Source organism: Brassica rapa, chromosome A06 (assembly GCF_000309985.2).
Source record: "Brassica rapa cultivar Chiifu-401-42 chromosome A06, CAAS_Brap_v3.01, whole genome shotgun sequence".
In the NCBI taxonomy this organism is placed as follows: domain Eukaryota; kingdom Viridiplantae; phylum Streptophyta; class Magnoliopsida; order Brassicales; family Brassicaceae; genus Brassica; species Brassica rapa.
In genome coordinates, this window is record NC_024800.2 from 12,995,345 (window position 1) to 13,009,780 (window position 14,436).

General features: G+C 31.0%; 2 long non-coding RNA genes across 5 annotated transcripts; both read left to right on the forward strand.

Annotated features, from left to right (window-relative positions):
• Window positions 1–22: 22 nt before the first annotated feature.
• LOC103848057 lies at window positions 23–2,073 on the forward strand. 4 transcript variants are annotated; one of them, XR_628948.3, is made up of 5 exons: window positions 23–136; window positions 295–637; window positions 760–824; window positions 1,035–1,179; window positions 1,730–2,073. It is a non-coding gene; the product is annotated as an uncharacterized LOC103848057 (long non-coding RNA). The 4 variants fall into 4 exon arrangements; XR_628947.3 differs by adding an exon at window positions 1,329–1,396 and having other exon boundaries at window positions 29–637; window positions 1,035–1,237; XR_628946.3 differs by having other exon boundaries at window positions 36–637; window positions 1,035–1,237.
• Window positions 2,074–7,112: 5,039 nt separating this feature from the next.
• On the forward strand, window positions 7,113–14,348 carry LOC103848056. Its single transcript, XR_628943.3, has 2 exons — window positions 7,113–11,211; window positions 12,260–14,348. It is a non-coding gene; the product is annotated as an uncharacterized LOC103848056 (long non-coding RNA).
• The last annotated feature ends 88 nt before the right edge of the window (window positions 14,349–14,436 follow it).

The following is a 14,436-nucleotide window of genomic DNA, read 5'->3' on the forward strand; positions in this document are numbered from 1 at the left end:
TCTGACGCTACACCGTCACCATATGAATTCCATACACGTTAAACTCTTTAGCTTCCCAGTCTCCGCGTCTCCCTTTCTTTATTATCAACAACTGAAGCGTTTGCTAACAAGAAACAAACACTATCCCTATAAATAGGTGAGGGTTGAGCCTCAAATCCAGCATCTCATACACGCTATCTGAGTTTCTCTTCCGACGAATCCTAAATCACTCCTTCGAAACTTGTTGCTTCATATGCAATTTCCGGACAGCCTACTGCTCACCATGCTACCATTGATGATCTCGCCTTCTCTCAGGTTATTGCTGGCCTTCATCAACTAGCAACGCCTTGTGAGTGAATTCATCGTTAGAGATCTCCCGTAATCTTCATACCCTTTAACACAACAGCAGCAGATGAGGTAGCAGAGGAGATCTGGCGGCTGAACAATGTCCCGGTGCTCGCGATCCCACCGGAATTGCAAACCTGAGAGTTGTTGGAGATGGAGAAGATAAGTGTCACTAACCTCTTGCTTCGTAACGCCATAGCTCTCTAGGATTGTTGTTTCGTACTCTTCTCACCTTCTCGAGATTATGAATTAATGAAATTGCAAGGAATAGATGCGTCTGCGGAAATCTTTAATGAATTGGCCCCATGAATAGGTGTGATATTACAATTCGTGCATTTTATTTGCTATTTCGTTGTTAATATTTTTGGGTTTGAGTTGTATCATACTTCAATTGAATGTAAGTGGTTTTTAATGTTACCCACCGTGGGAGGCCAGGAATCTCCGCCTTGGTTGAGAGCTCATGGGAGTGGATAAGCTCCTTCTCGGTTCTCACTTCTCAGGTATCTTAATTAGCTCTTTCACAACCCAAAAAATTGTGAAAGTTCAATTGTTCAATTCAACTTTAGATATTCTTTTTTTTCTAAAGTTTTCAGTTCAATTGTGGTTTAAGAGATATGTTTATATGTTTTCTTCGAGTGTATATATATAATTGTATACCAAATGTTTATGTTCTGAAACAGATAATCAAATCTGTATTGGTTTTGGTGTAGGGAGCTGGTGGACCAGAGGAGGAAGATAATTGATGGCCACCATGCCTGAAACCTCCGCTTAAAGAGCAGTTCTTTGTTCACTGCAAGTTTCATGTAGACTCTCACAAGGGTGACTGCAATATGTATTACTTAGACTGCACCAACGGTGAGCTTTGCTCTCTTTGTCTTGCCCATCCCAAAGCTCACCTCACCATCCAATCCAAGTGTGTTCTTGCTATAATCTTAATTAAATTTATTGGTTGGTTGTGCTCTGTGGTTTAGGTTTTGAATTTGTATTGATTGGTTTTGGTATAGAGGTCGATCTTTAGGTCTATATATCAATAGCCTGGCACAATGCTTGGATCCATAGCTATTCCATGCAGGTCTGACTCCTTAAATATATCCTATCAAAAGTTCTGATTTTATGTCTTGCCCTCTATCCAATAATCTAAAACTTTTTAATACTATCTGATTTGATCAATGGATTCTACTTGCAAAGTCTTTCTCATAGGTGTATAATACTCCAATCCTGCCTATTTGATTTGGAATGTAGGTGGTTTTTAATGTTGCCCAGCTCCCTATTATTTTCAATTTCTAACTTTTTTTTTCTCAAAATTGGCCATTGTTTTAAGATTATGCAAGTAAATTTTGGATTAAACTGAACCTTATACAAGTCTAGGTTGTTTATGTGATCTATGGAGCATTGTGTGTTGCAGAGAGAAAGAGAGAGAGAGAGAGTTCCTGCAGGAACAAAAAGCAATGGGCTTGAGAAAAGAGCAGCAGCTGATGTGGCTTCAGCCTTGGAATCTTACGAAGCAGAGAATGGAGAAGGCTACAGTGATCATTACCTCATGAAGAGCACAATCATGAGCGGTTGTAAATGCATCGATGTCCAATCTAAAACAGCCAAATAAAAGCATATGGTCTTGAAAGGAACATGAAAATGTAGCTTACTTATTGTTCTTATGTACATTTTGTTTTCAAGGCACCATTGCTCAGCAGACGAAAACAATCGTTAACAGAGTTTATTGATAAGAATTATAAGACTCTATCTACTTAACTACATGTTTCACATGCATTTTAATATTCATACTAGGTGGTAATCCGCGTCTTGCGCGGATTAAATGGATTAAAAATATTATAACTTTTGATTTGTAGATATTAAAAAAAAGTAAAAGTAATAATCACAAATAATGCATGTTATATAATGAAAGATGTGATGAAATGGTGCATGTTTATGTAAGGTAAGCTTCAATTTTTTTTTAAAAAATTGTGTTATTGGTTAGGTGTAATTGAAGTATAGGTCGTGGAAGCAAATCTATAAGGGTAAGCAAAGACATATATAAAATTTATGAACTTAAGATAAAACAAAACATAGATAATATAAAGTATTGCTTTCATAACATAAATTCTGAATATAAGATAAAACGAAACATAGACAATAGAATAATAAAATATGAAAGAAATAATTTACAGTAAAAGCTCTATAAATTAAAAATGTTGAAACTTTGAAATTTTATTAATTTATAAAGATATTAATTTATAAAAGTAGTTCTCCTTAATTTTAATTAGCATTCTAATTAATTTAGTTCTCCTTAATTAGCATTCAAATATGAAAGAAACAATTTACAGTAAAACCTCTATAAATTAAAAATGTTGAAACTTTGAAATTTTATTAATTTATAGAGATATTAATTTAAAAAAGTAGTTCTCCTTAATATAGAGATATGACGACTGAAATGTAAGTCGTCTAGCTTTTTGGAGTTTTTTTTAACGAAACAAAAGTAGACGACTTATTTTTCAGTCGTCCCAGATAACAGATTTCAAAGTCAATTGCAAAAATAACCTATGCGTTGACCAGACGACTTATATTTTAGTCATCTGGAAGACTTAGATTGAAGTCGTCCGCGTTGACCTAAATGGACGACTTCTCTGGAAGTCTACTAGATGACCTCCTTGGATGTCGTATGCGTCAATTTTTAATAAACTTGCATTTTCTCTAAAACTATAAAAACTTTTTAACATTTTCTTGTTAATTCATGTTTATTAGTGAATACTTCGGCTACTGAATGAAATTTATAACTTAATTGGTGATATTTATGATGTTACCAACATTCACGTTAATTAAAGTTTCTAACTGATCCGAGAAGACTTCCGTGGAAGTCTTCTCTGCTAGTTTTTAAGTCTTCTACGCTAGTTTTTGAATAACTTGTGTTTTTAAGAGTGATTAGTAACTTCAAGATATGTAAAACTCATATTTTCAAAATATGTTATCTCCCTTAGTTTTACTAAAATTGACTAAGTTTTTCAACACAAACTTATAAAAAATATGATATGCTTTGAGTAGTTACTATTGTTTGTTTTCATCTCTTAAGTATTATTGTTATAGACACTAATGATGATTATTGTTATGAGTTGGAAGAAGGGTTAAAATGCTTCTTAAAATGTTGTATCAATATGAAGCTACCAACATTCTTGTTTATTAAGATGAGAAAAAGGCCATTAGAGTTTATTATTGCATATGAGAGATCCAAAGATAAGAAAAAAACTACTGAAGTCTATTATTTCATTGATTTTTAAATGTGTAAACACATTGTTAGCACATGTATTCCATCTTGGGAAACATTATTACTGATTTTACAAAAAAAATTCACAATTAAAAGAGTAGACATGCAATTCACAAAACATACCACAAACAAAACTATTATAGATCATTCATCTACAAAGACAAGCTTGGACTCCACTTGATATGGAAGAAGACTTTCAGGAAGTCCAAACGATTTCTAGGAAGTCCAAATGACTTTTCCACGAAGTCCAGACGACTTTCAGGAAGTCCAAAAGACTGAAATGGAAGTCGTCCGGAAGACTTCTTGGAAGTCGTCTAGTGCATTATATTTTAGACGAGTAACATGTAAGTCGTCCCAGAAGTCTTTCAGATCTGAAAAACCTGCATATTAAATCCAGATCTGAAAACCTGCATATCAAAAAACGTTCAAATGGCTTAAAACAGAAAAAATAAGTGGAAGATTAGATTAATCTACCTTTATAGAACACACAAAAATACATATCTAAAATTAATAGATCTACCTTTAATTGAATGGAAGATGAGTACCATTTGATTAAAAACCTGCAAAAAAGATAAATTAGTAAGAAAGACATGAGACAAAACTGAAAAATTCATATAAAGTTTGGTGTTTTCAAGTCAAAGAGATTAGATTGGGTTTGGAGAGTTTTAGTTTGGAAAAAAAATAAGAACTTTATACAACAAGACACCAAATGAAGAAAAATCAGATATAAAAACTTACCAAAACGCTCAGATCTATTATGAAAGGTTGACTTCATCAGAAGACTTCCATGAAGTCCAGACGACTTCCAGGAAGTCCAGACAACTTCCAGGAAGTCCAAACAACTTCCAGGAAGTCCAGACGACTGAAATGGAAGTCGTCTGGAAGACTTCTTGGAAGTCGTCTGGAAGACTTCTTGGAAGTCGTCTGGAAGACTTCTTGGAAGTCGTCTAGTGCATTATATTTTAGAAGACTAAAATGTAAGTCGTTTCAGAAGTCTTCCATATCTGAAAAACCTGCATATCAAATCCAGATCTGAAAAACCTGCATATCAAATCCAGATCTGAAAAACCTGCATATCCAAAAACGTTCAACTGACTTAAAAACGGAGAAAATGAGTGGAAGATTAGATAAATCTATCTTTATAGAACATATAAAAATACATATCTAAAATTAATAGATCTACCTTTAAATGAGTGGAAGATGAATACGATCTGATTAAAAATATGTAAAAAAAGATAGATTAGAAAGAAAGACATGAGACAAAACAGAAAAATTCATATAAAGTTTGGTGTTTTCAAGTCAAAGAGATTAGAGAGAGGTTGAATAGTTTTAGAATGATGAACATTACATTTTTGTTGCAGTCATTTGAGAGGAGGAGAGAGAATGTGTAAATTTTTCTTTATATAGGGAGACAAAAGATCCAATTAGGTTAAATATTTTTGATTCAGACGACTTCCTAGACGACTTACTTGTAAGTCGTCTAGAAGACTTTAATATTTTTAGCGGGAAATTAAAATATTTTTTGCGGAAAACTAAAATAGAAGACTTCCCAGATGACTTACAAGTAAGTCGTCTGGTTTAAATTATTTAAGCGGAAAAATAATTTTTTTTTAATTTTAGGCGGGAATATTTGGACGACTTATATGTAAGTCGTCTGTTTTAATTTTTCACTAGACGACTGAAATGTAAGTCGTTTAAACCCTAAACATAACCCCTAAACTTAATTAACTAACTAAACACTTCATAAAATCAAATTAAATTTCAAAAGTGTTTACTATACGCAAAAATAAACACGTATAGGTAAAAAATTAATTTTTCAAAAAAAAAAACATTCATGCTTTCCAAAATCTAACCTTAAGAATACATACAATACTACAACATATGTTGTCAAACCCTAGACCAAAGAATACCATGATTCACTACCTACACTCATCTATGTTGAAAACAATTCAATTTTGTTATATTTTAATTTATATCACTTAAAACTGTTTATAATTAAATGATTTTAATTTTTCGCTTACCAAAATATTTTTTAAAAAATTTATAAATTAATTTTAAGATCAGCTGCACCAGAAGACTTACTTTGAAGTCATCCAGACGACTTCCAACATCTTAGACGACTCAGACGACTTACAAAGGCTATATTCGTAAAAATGGCTTTTATTTTTTTGTTTGGTCACAAGGGGCTGGGCTGTAATTTCACAAAGCTTTTAGGTTAATTTTGTATTTGATTCAAGTTTGGATATATGTTTGGGGTTAAAATCAAGTTGTGGTTTAGTTTTGGCAAAACTGAATCATAAAACTGAATCATAAATATTAGTACAATTATTAATACAAAATATCAAAAAATATTGGGAAATTCCCACAAATAGCACATTCATAGTATCATTTTCATGTTTACACTAACCACTTTTACCCTCACTTTTAATGAAGAGTAAAAGACATTTATACCCCTAGGATTAACTAATCTAGACTTACGATTTAGAGTTGAGGGGTGGAGGTAAGGCTTTTGGAATGTGAAATTTAGGATTCTAATAAATATATAAATAAATACTTGAAAATATATAAAAAATTATAAAAATAGTTTCAAACATAATTTTTGATTTTCAAAAAGAAATTTTCAAAAAGATAAAAGTAAAAAAAAATTTGAAAAAAAATTCAAAAAAATTATAAAAAATTTGAACTTGAAAAAGTATAATTCGAAAACATAAATTTATTTTTTATTTTATTTTTATTTATTTATTTTATTTATTTTATTTATTTTATTTAGAGAAAAAGACCAAAATATCACTAAATCAAGTTTTTGTTCCCAAACTAGCACTCAAGGCCAAAAGTCACAAAAATAGCACTCAAGGGGTGGGGTTTAGGGTTTAGAATTTAGGGTTTAGGGTTTAGAATTTAGGTTTTAGGGTTTAGAGTTGAGAAGTGAGGTTTTGGGAATAAGATTTCAAATTTTGAAAAATAAAAAAATTTAAATTTTTCAAAAGATAAAATGCTATTTTGGTCATTTTAGTTTTTGAGTGCTATTTTTGTGATATAAACTTAGAATGGTGCTATTTTGGAGTTTTGCCCTTTTATTTATTTTATTTATTTTATTTATTTAATTTATTTATTTATTTTTCTTATTTAAATATTGATTTATTATAGGGAAATTGCCACAAATAGCACATTCATATTACCACTTTTCATGTTTACACTAACCACTTTGACTCTCATTTTTAATGAAGGGTAAAAGACAATTATACCCTTAGGGTTAACTAATCTAGACTTAGGGTTTAGAGTTGAGGGGTGGGGTAGCGTTTTTGGAATGAGAAATTTAGGATTCTAATAAATATATAAATAAATACTTAAAAAATATATAAAAAACTTAAAAAAATAGTTTCAAACATAATTTTCGTTTTCAAAATGAAATTTGAAAAAAAAAATTCGAAAAAAAATATTTATAAAAAAGTTTGAATTTGAAAAAGTATAATTCGAAAACATAAAAAAAGAATTACTTTTTTTTTATTTTTTTTTATTATTTTTTTTATTTTTATTTAAATAATAATTTATTATATATTTAAATAACAAGGGCATAAGAGTCTTTTACCATTTAATGAAAAATGTATTTTTGAAAATGTCTCCTTAGTGGTGTTAAAAATAAAAAGTGGTACCATGAAAGTGGTAAACATGTAATTTCTCCTTTATTATATATATAGATAACAAGGATATGAGAGTCTTTTGCCACTTAATGAAAAATGTAGTTTTGAAAATGTTCCTTTAGTGATGCTAAAGATGAAAAGTGATACCTTAAAAATGGTAAACCTAAAATTTCCCCAAAAATATTTAATTTAGTCATATTTACCCTTTTTAAACAATTATTCTTTGAGAAATATTTGACAAAAACATTTAATGATAAAAACATATTTTAATTTGAAAAATTATAATAAATATATTGTTACAAAACATTCAAATTCACAAAACCGCGGGCATCCACCTAGTAACAAATTAAAAAAAAATCATTTAAAATACATTTGAAAAAGCAACAAATAAAAAAATCGAAAAAGACACATGTCACTCACACAGACTGTTGCTAACTGACTTATGTTTTATAGTGTGAAGGATGTTTTATAACTCATCTTTTTTTTCTACTGTAAATGATAATTTTAATAAGAGTAATTCCTCACCAATCAAATTTTATGAATGAAAAATATGTGATTAGTTTTCTTTCTCGGAAGTGTAACCCAATAAATTGAAATTGCCAAATTGACATGAAAAAATGACGCCGGTTAATATTTAGCCAGCGTGGAAAAAGAACCGGCTCGGTTTATGTTGGTATCGTAAGAATCCAAGACCGGTTCGATTACAAAATCCACCGACTCAAAATTAAAATATAACTGTTAGGAGAAACGCGTGTTTATCAAAGCACTTCGTGCTTTCCTTTTTTCCCCCAAGAATGTGCTCGATCGAAGTCGACTCTATATAACCATTAGGAGACGCGAGTTCTCAAACGAAACCTTTTTTTTTTGGTCTCCTTATGTTTCTTCGAATAGTTTTATCGATCATCTCTTCCAGAAACAGAGAGCCCTCTACGTTAACAGATATGTAAGTGTTTCGATCGCTGTAAATCGTGAATTTGTATCAAGATTTCTAAGTTGCCCATGAAATTTTTGATTTGCGATTCGGTTTCTAAGGCTTCAAAGTTTGTCTAATCGGTTAATTTGATCTATTGATCTTGCTCAGAGTTTCTTTTTCTCGTTAGTCTATTTTAGGGTTTCTAAGTTTCGTGTAAATACTTTTGCGATTTACTTTTAAGTTTTTTTCGTTGGCTAGAGTTTAAGTTTTATTCTCCGTCTATGCTAGAGTTTCCCGTTTTGTCTTGAAGCTTTATTTTGGTTTTCGTTTTGAGATTCTTTCTTTCTTTCATGTTTCGGGGATTTTGATCAAGCTTTGTTTTTTTTGGTTTTGTTTTGATTTTTTTTCACTTGAAACCCAAAAAAGATCATAGGCAGACACTAATCTAATAGTGTTCTGCCAGATTCTTATTTGGGGACAATGTCCCGTTGCTGCCTCTATAAGACCATCCCCTAGCACGATTGTTAACTGGGATAATATGGGTTTGGTAGTGCATTGTATCAGGGGATGGCAAAATAAGATCCACTCGGCTCTATAGTCTTTGAGAAAAAAGACTTTACTTACCCACGGCTTGGTTCAAATATGTTTTCAGTTCTTTGTATGGTTTGATAAAGTCTTAAGACAAAGACTTAAGAACTGAAAACAGATTCTTGAAGGATGTTAGGGGTGGCTAATAAGACCCACTCGGCTCTATAATATTGTCTTTAAGGCAAAAGACTTTACTTACCCACGGCTTGGTTCAAATATGTTTTCAGTTCTTTGAATGTGATGGTTTGAGAAAGTCTTAAGACAAAGACTTAAGAACTGAAAACAGATTCTTGACTTACCCACGGCTTATAAAAATAGACAATGGATCAGCTCTATAGTCTTCAAGACAAAAGTCTTCACTACCCGAGGCTTGGTTCAAATCGGTTTTCAGTTCTTTGAATTGGATGGATTTTAACGACCAACGGTTTGAGAAAGTCTTAAGACAAAGACTTTAAGAACTGAAAACAGATTCTTGACTGTATTACCCACGGCTTATAAAAGTTGACAGTTGATCGGTCAAAAGACTTTTTGGATGGAAACATTATAGGAAATACAATGACAATGGGGGCAGTTTTAAGGCTGGATGAATATTAACGACCAGTGGCTTAGAACATATCATTACGGGTTGGCAAATAACACCATACGACTCTATTGTCTTAAAGACAAAAACACTTTTACTTACCCACGGCTTGACTCAAAATAATCTGTTTTCAGATGTTAGAAGAGAATGGATTCAAAGACCCAACGGTTTGAGAAAGTCTTAAAGACAAAAAGACTAAAAACTGAAAGCAGATTCTTGATTGTACCCACGGCTTATAAATTCTCTGTCTTTGACATATTCAATGACAATGTGACAGTTTGGAGGCTTCCCCGATTCTAAGAACGATTCATTGGACGATGGCAAACAAAACACATGACTCAAGAGTCTTAAAGACAAAAGACTATACTAAAGACCTACAGCTAGACTCTCAAAATCTGTTTTCAGATATAAGAAGGGAATGGAGTTAAAAAATTAACGGTTTGAGAAAGTCTTAAAGGTCCACACGGTTCAATAGTCTTAAAACAAAAGACCCACTCAAAATCTGCTTTCAGATATTAGAAGGGAACCGAGTTAAAAGACCAAAAAGTGAGAAAAATCTGCAAACTGAAAACAGATTCTTTACTGTACTGCCCACGGCTTATAAAATCTTTAGAGAAAGCAGGCATCTGTTAGAAGGCCAGACAGATTCAGTGACAATGAGCAGTTTGGAGGTTTACTTGATGGAATAAACAAAAGCTTCTTAGAACAAGTGATTGGAGGCAAACAAACCCACACGACTTAAAAGTCACTAGACCCACGGCTTTACAAAAGTAGACGATTGATCGGTTAAAAGACTTGTTGGTGTATGGAAACATGATAGGGGCAGTTTCACGACTGGACCAGCTTCTTGGAACAAGTCATTAGGAGATGGTCTTTAAGACAAGAATTTACTTACCCACGGCTTGACTCAAATATGTTTTCAGTTGCTTGAATGAGATGGAGTTTAACGACAGTCGATTTAAGAAAGTCTTAAGACAAAGACTTTAAACTGAAAACAGATTCTTGAAAGTTAGTACTTACTTACCCACGTCTTATAAGTCTATAGACAAAGACACCTATCGGTTAAGATTCTTTAGACAGATTCAGTGACAATGGGGGAGTTTGGAAGCTTGTTCTGTGGGAACAAACAAATAGCTTCTTAGAACAAGTCACTGAAGGATGGCTAATAAGACCCACACGGCTCTGTAGTCTTTAAGACAAAAGAGTTAACCCATGGCTTGACTCGACTCAGATCTGTTTTTCAGTTACTTGAATGAGGTGGAGTTTGACGACAAGAAACAAAGACGACAAACTGAAAACAGATTTTTTACTGAACTATCCACGGCTTATAAAATCTCTAGAGAAAGACAATATCGGTTAAAAATCTTTAGACAGATTCAATGATATGGGGACCGTTTTGACGGTTCTCTGTAGTCTTTAAGATAGAAGACTTTACTATACCCACGGCTTGACAAAAAATTTGTTTTCAGTTATTAAAAGATCAATGGTTTGAGAAAGTCTTAAGACAAAGGCTTCAAACTGGAAACAGATTCTTGAATGTAAGTACTTACCCACGGCTTATATAGCCCTATAGGTGTTCAGCTTTCAGCTTGTTGGAAGGAACAGACAACCAAAGACAAAGATACAATTGTTTCTCTACCACAAGGCTTATAAGTGGGGTTTTGTTGGATGAAAAAAAAAAAAGAGAACAACCAACAAAACTTCAAAATATTACGCATTAAATGTGATTCTTACTGTATCACTTATGTCATGAAGACAGACTAATTCATGATCTGGGAGGTAACCAAGGGGCATACTACTTTATCTAAAGACTAATTACTTTTTGATTTCCTCAGGTTTGTGCTTCAAAAGGTGTTCAAATCGTTAGAGATTCTGAGGACATTCCACGTGTATCAGACTTCTGCAACAGGTATATGCTTTTCAAACCTCTTTGTAATTAGTTGAGTCTCATGTAGTTTGTGGTTTTTATTTGCTTAACTCCAAAACTCTCTAAGGTTATCCATTTAACCCTTTGATTTCTTGTTGGCAGTTTTATAATTAAATTTTGGTTGTTGTATGAGCGTCTTACATTTTGCATTATGCATTAATTTTGGTTGTTGTATGTGCCATCTGCATCACCTCTTATATACTTCTGAATTTTGCATTTTACAATGCATTTTACATTTTACAATACATTTTGCATTATGCATCATGTTCTTGCAATCTTATAGTTAAGTTTGGATTTCAGAAATTATGACATTTTTGTTTTATAAATTATTTTTCTTGTTGTATGAGTGTCTTACATTTTACATCATGCATAAACTTCGGTTGGTGCAAGTACATTCTGCATTATGCATTAATTTTGGTTGTTGTATGTGTCATCTGCATCACCTCTTATACACTTCTGAATTTTACATTTTACAATTTATTTTACAATTTATTTTACATTTTACAATACATTTTGCATTATGCATCATGTTCTTGCAATCTTATAGTTAAGTTTGGATGTTTGAGAAATTATGACATTTTTGTTTTATAGATTATTTTTCTTGTTGTATTATGAGTGTCTTACATTTTACATCATGCATAAACTTCGGTTGGTGCATGCACATTCTGCATTACGTCGTATATTCTGCATTCATTTACAATATATTCTGCATTATGCATCATGTTCTTGCAATTTTATTGTTAAATTTGGATTTTTGAGCAATTATGACATTATGCATCATGATTCATATATGATTTATGTATCATAACTCTGTAAATATGCTATCATGATGATCAAAAACCCCTTTTATATTATTTTAGAAACATTTTAATAAATAACTTTAAATTTGTATCTTATTTACATTATGTCATTACTGAGTTGTCAGCACCACATGCATCCTCACATCAAATTTAAGTTAATCCATCCCTTTATATAACAATTACGAAAATTGCCACTCAAACATTAAAACTTGGACCAATATTTTATACAGTGGAACCTACAAAACGTGGAACTTGCTATAGTCATTATTATTCGGTTTTGGTAAACAAGCTTCGACATATACGAGAAGAAAAACAGCTCCAGTTTCAGTGATAGCAAAAACCTGGTTCCATGTATCTGAAAAATACACACATTAAATTTCTTTTGATGCATAGTGCTTAGAATCCATGGTCTGCATGATTTTTTATGATATGTAACCTCGATAAACCATGAAGAACAAAAAACTGATTTGTGTATCCGATTTGAATTGCTTATATATCTTTTTGTAAAGCTACAGTTGATCGAATGATTTACAGAATGTTCTCTCTGCTATATAATAAAGATGAACCAACAAAAACACAACATGATTTGTCAGTACGAGATGAATTTCTTATATAGTTTTGTAAAACAACATATATATATATATATTACATTGTATATTATCATATAATTATTACACATTTATTAGTTTTATAAAGCAACATTTGATTCAATGTTTTTATTCCAAATATTTATATATATTAAATTTTATGAAAACCATATTATAATGTTAAGCATAGAACAAAAATTCAAGATCAAAACTATATGTTCGGTCAGTTCAAAAAAAAAAACTATATGTTCGTTAGATAGACTTTTTTTAACCTATCTCAATGGGTTTATAGTTTGGCTTTGATTTAGCCAAGGATTTTAGGTAGCGAATATATATATATATATATATTACTTCATCACAAAAGATAAATATGAAATATATAAGAGATATACTCCTTCCATTCTTTAATAATAGACTTTCTAGAAAAAACGTTTGTTTCAGAAAGATGTATTTTTTGTGTTTTCTATGAAAAAATTGTAAACTTCAAGAAAATTAATTGACTTTATTGAATTGCTATTGGTTAAAAGTTACTGAAAATTAAAAATTACAGAAACTGATACATTTATTATGGTAGTTTAATGTGTTTTCTTAATATGTGTGAAAATACTAAAAAATCTATCTTTTAGGAACAGAGGGAGTACTAAATTTCATAGATATTTGAAAAAAGTACGAACGTTAGCTCCAATATTTATTAGTAAGGAATGAACATAAACTGGTGATCCAAAAGTAGTTATTGTTTTAATAAATGGTGATGCAAAAGTATATATATTGGTCTACGGTCAGTTACGATATTGAATATTAATTGTTTTCCATAGTTAGGAACGATAATATAATACTTATCCAATTTGCTTAACATTTCTTGCGTGAATGTTGGGAAATCTAGCAATGAAACATATTTACACAATATTTGTTTATATTCAATTAACGTGTCCCTATACCTTAAGTTTGAGGACTATAGGGGCGACTGGTTTTCTCGCTATCACCCGCAAACGCAGTTTTTCCGGTTGGTAACGGTTGTTGGTGGTTTGCAACAATCACTCAAATCGCTCTAAACCATTTCAAACCGTTCCGAATCTCATAAATTCAAAAGCTGACTCCAGGTAGCGTTTGCGGTTGCGGACGGTTGCAGGAGGGTAAATTTTTTTACTTTTTTTTAAAACAATATATATACAAAAGTAAAAATATTTAATAAAAATTTTAAAATTGAAATTATGAAAAGGGCAATTGTCAATAATAGCACCTTTTGAGTGTTTGTCTCAAAAATGGTACTAGAAGGAGAAATTCACAAAAATGACATTCATTAAAGGATAAAATATCCTTAATACCTTTGGTTTAAAATTAAATAAACAAACAAAAATAAATAACAACAAATAAAATAAAACAAAAAAATGAAAAAAAAAATTTTATATGTTTTCAGATTCAAAATTTTTTATAATTTTTTTCTGAAATTTTTTTTATTTTTTTTTCAAATTTTTTTTTTTAATTCGAAAATACTTTTTGAAACCGTTTTTAATTTTTTAATTTTTTAGTATTTATTTTTTATTTTATAAAATTTTAAACCCTAATTCCAAAACTCCACCCCTTAACTCTAAACCCTAAGGTTTGGATTAATTAACCCAAGGGGTATAAGTGTATATTTACCTCTTTTATGAAACCTATTTTTGTGACTTTGAGCCTTGAGTGCTAGTTTGGGAACAAAAACTTGGTTTGGTGATATCCTAGTATTTTTCTCTTATGAAAATATTAAAATATATCTATTATATTTTAATTAATATTATAAAATTTTATAATAAAAACAATTTCAATAAATTTTCAAAAAT